Genomic DNA, 4,447 nt, shown 5'->3' with positions numbered 1-4,447 from the left:
TCACCATCTCATTCCCTTTAGCTCCCCTTCTTGAATGAAGTGGATCTGATACTGCGCTCATCCTGCTGTAGGAGAAATCTTGATCAGACGCTAGGCTGTGATTGTCAGCCCAGATTATCTGGCGATGTGGACATTTTGTAAACTGAGCCATCCTGATTACATCACTGTTCAATTTCAGTTTAGATACCCCACTGTCACAATTCACCAATTTGCCCCATGGGGCTTTATAATCCAAATAGCATAGCAACATATGGATGATATTTATAGAATGACATTTACAATGGTTGTGTAGTTTATGATGATTTACACCAAGACAGTAAAGGGAGATTGGAGGGATGATGATTCTGCTACAGGCTGAAGGGTGATTCAGACTCTCAAATCGATGGTGAGTTTAGACATTTATTAACAAGCTGAACTCATGACGACTGATTCCCAGTAGAAATGACAAGGCAAGAATGGCAAATATGTGAAAGAATGTGAAACTCCTCATATGTCTTGAGCTAACATTTCCTTCATCTCTTTTTCATTCTTTGGACAAAGACCTTGAAGGGAGAGTTTACTCTAAAATCAGGGAAATAGTTTCCTACGTGGAACTGCTTATGGCAAAGAATAAGTGAATAATTTCTAGAAGGAGTTGCTAGAAGAATGTGCAGATATTTCTGCAAAACATATCCCCATAATACCTTATTTTATTGTAAAATATTTCTTTAATATTCTTATATTTACATTTGTTTTACCCAACATTGTAAAAACATCACCATATTGGAGATCCCCCTATTAATGAAACTTCCAGATGCTTCCAGAAATTATTTTTCCCCACAAAAATGTCTTCTCTAATATAGAACCTATATCACTATATATACGCACACACAACTACCATGAAATAATATAGAATGATTTCAATCAGTCATCATTGCATGCATTGTTACTTGAGTGTGTTTTGCTGATTTTCTTTTTTTTTTTTTTTTTTGGTGTTTACATTTATTTTCACACGTTATTTGGGAGCCAAACTCTTTCTTGCCAAAGGGTTAACCAGCTGTAATAAGGGAGAAACATCTATTGTGGACATGGATCACAAACTTAGGTCTTCTAATTTGTATCCAAGATTACACCTGTGTTTACTTGCTTTGTCTTTATCAGAGAAAGAACAGCTGCTGTAAATGTTTGCCCACACCTCCTCTATTTCTCAGCAAACACAGGATAAGTAAACTGTTTGGCAGATGGCTACATCAAAATTCAGAGCAATGATGTTTCTCTTTTATCAATAGACTTTCACAGCAGCATTCCAAACTTTTTATGCTACGTTTTGTTTTAAAATGGCTGTAAATTTAAAATTGACTTTGAGTCTGACTGGCATATTTGCTTGCTATGCATGTCGCATGCTTAAATACATGAGTATGGCATTAAAGTTGAATATTGGAGCCTACTTACATACAAAAGAGATGTGAAGAGAAAAAAATTATTCCTCAGACATGAAATAGATAGATAGATCTTTTTTGATACATGTCTTCTTTGCAAACCAATTTCCTCAAAAGTCAAAGTGATACCAGAGAAAACAGAAAACATTTCCCCTTCAAGTGGTCTTGCATGGATTTATGAGAGGCACAGAGCAATTTACAGCACCACATGACAAAAGGAGAAATGTGTATATATAACCACACAGCTTTACCTGTTTGATGGAGGTGAATGTAAACAGCTTGGATTGTGCATATTCATTCAAGGGACACACACACACACACAGAGCAAAGTATTTTTCTGTCTGGCAGACCACTGAGTAGATATCAACTCCCCTTGTTTTATCATCTGTGGTACATCTTGTCTTGAGGCAGTCTCTCCCTCCCTCTCTCTCTCTTTAAAGTTCTGTCGTCATTCCAAGCCGGAATTGTCTGTGGCCGATGGAAGTGCCTCTATCTGATCCAGATCATCGGAATGAGTTTTCTCACTGCAAGTGTTCCTGAGACAATTCCCTGGCCAAAGAATGGAAATAAACCATTGGCTGAAACATCAGATAAGAGAAGAACAATCAGTCATTGTATGTGTGTACACATGAATTTGTGTGTATTTGCGTGCATGCATTTGTTTGCGCCTGCTTGTTCATGCAGCGTTACGTGCAAGTGTCAGTGTGTGTGTAGTTGTTTGTGTGTGATGGAAGACTACAGATCCTATCGGGCTAATACCTCTGTTGGGCCTTTGGCTAGGCATGCATGCTCCATGGTAATTCTGCCCTCCGTATGTTTGTCCTCCCAATAACTGAGGGACTGAAAAAATAACAGGGATAAGAGAAAGCACACACACACAAACACACACTTGGGGGAAGGGAAAGAATATTGACTGGGTGTTATTATTATCGGATGTTGTTGAGTGCAGGTGATCAAGCCCAGAGGTGTCAGTGGGAGTCCAAGCAGATTGTGTTGTGGTTATCTGTGTGTGCTTGTGTTTTATCAGTGCCATAGCAGTGAGGATGTGGATTACACAATCATTATATTCAACTTCTGCCCCTGGACACATGTTTCAAAAACATACACTCAAAGTGCAGATATTTAAACAGATTTCACAGTTGTAAAGTAACAGAATAATTTGATATTGCCATAAGTATTCACTCATCTATGGAAATGATTGAATACAAATATTCTGAAAGAAAACCAAGCACCTAGGCATGCAGACTGCTTCTACAAACTTTTGTGAAAGAATGCGTCGCTCGCAGGTGCTAAGTGAATTCTAGTGAATTCAGTGAATCCTCACTACTAAATATTTCACAGTCAATGTGTTTCAGAACAAAGGGGAAGTGACTGAGAATGACAGCACCTCAGCTATGAAATCTATATATCTATATCTATAGATATAGATCTATAGATATAGATATATATCCATATCTCTATAGATATATATCCATATCTCTATACAGATAGATAGATAGATAGATAGATAGATAGATAGATAGATAGATAGATAGATAGATAGATAGATCTAGATAGAGATGTGTGTGTGTGTGTGTGTGTGTGTGTGTGTGTGTGTGTGTGTGTGTGTGTGTGTGTGTGTGTGTGTGTGTGTTTGTTTGTTAACAGAACAAAGGCATTGACAAACCAAAGTGATCCATAAAAATTCTTTGCTGTCTGTGTGTAATGTAGGTAAAACTGACTGAACTGATCATTTCTCACAATAAAATAAAGGCTGTATTCTCTGAACCAGAGGTACCTATTTCAGTCACCCCAGATTGTCACTACAACAGTGCTGTTGTGCTTTTATTAAATGGCAAAGTGGTGGGCATCTTTGTTGGCAAGAAAGATGTAAAAGCAACAGCATATCATTGCATTCTGTTTCCATTTACCCTTTTACTAGACCATCCATTCTCAACTGGTTCTCCTATTTGGGGATATTTTTGCAAGTGTACCTGATTTTTGTATCTGTAGAATTACCACAAGAGGCTTTTGGATGTGCTGCCTCTTCTCCCATCCAGATTGTTCAGAGCTGAATGGATAATGTGTGACTGACATTGCAAATTATGAAATTTGAATTGGAACAGTCATTGCCACCAAGCTCTTATCATGCAGACACAAGAGCAGAGCTACTCCTGAAAAGTGACTCTTAAACAGAAGAGCTCTCAATCTACCCGAAAGCACGTGCAGACATAATATAGGTGCAATTTAGAGAAGCATATCATCGATGTAATTTACTAATCTTACAGCTCCCATTTAACCATTTTCTAAGTGACAGGAGATCAAGCCCACACAATTGTCATGGAAAATATCAGGTCAAGCACTTTTGCTATATTTCAGTTACAAATTTAAACTTCCAAACACCTATTTTTCATCAATTTTCATGACTGTCTATCAAATAAGGGTTAAAGGGGGATGAGGGGCAGAAAAGAAATACATTAATTTTCATTTGTTCAGCCGTCTATCCAACTGCTGTTCAGAAATTTTGTACTTACTCTGTACATCTACATTTCACAAAAGTTTTTGGATAAAGACACTTTTTTGTTTTTGTAGTTTTGCCTCTATACACATCCACAAATGGATTTTAAATGAGACAATCGGGATGTTATTAAAGTGCGCAATTTAGTTTTAGTTCAAAGGGTTTAACAAACTTCTCCCATCAAGTGTTTAGGAAATACATAAAGCATGGACACATTTCCAACTTATAACAACAATACATCCCTTGATAATAGAATGCAGTCATGAAACACAATATTCCAAGTGTGCTTGAGAGTACTGTCAAGGGTCAGTTGGACTTTTAATTGCAGAAGCTTGCAGTCAGTATTTGTGGTGATAGGCGCTGCATCTTAACATATCACATACAGGCATTCTGTATCAGGAGACAGATACAAGATTTGTTGGCTGAAGAAATGAACTATACTGGCAAAAGTATTGGGCCACAATTCTTAATCTTTGAATAGAGGCGTTTTTAATACAGTTGCCACAGGTGGATAAAAATCAAGCATCTGCCT

General features: G+C 37.5%; 1 long non-coding RNA gene across 1 annotated transcript; it reads right to left on the bottom strand.

Moving 5' to 3' along the window:
- Positions 1–1,750: 1,750 nt before the first annotated feature.
- LOC113036723 (uncharacterized) lies at positions 1,751–2,258 on the bottom strand. Its single transcript, XR_003274489.2, has 2 exons — positions 2,178–2,258; positions 1,751–1,996 (listed from the first exon to the last, which is right to left on the bottom strand). It is a non-coding gene; the product is annotated as an uncharacterized LOC113036723 (long non-coding RNA).
- Between the last annotated feature and the right edge of the window lie 2,189 nt (positions 2,259–4,447).

This window comes from Astatotilapia calliptera, chromosome 14, assembly GCF_964374335.1.
Source record: "Astatotilapia calliptera chromosome 14, fAstCal68.1, whole genome shotgun sequence".
Lineage (NCBI taxonomy): Eukaryota > Metazoa > Chordata > Actinopteri > Cichliformes > Cichlidae > Astatotilapia > Astatotilapia calliptera.
Note: the sequence above shows the minus strand (reverse complement) of the source record. Positions and strands in the feature narration are given on the sequence as shown.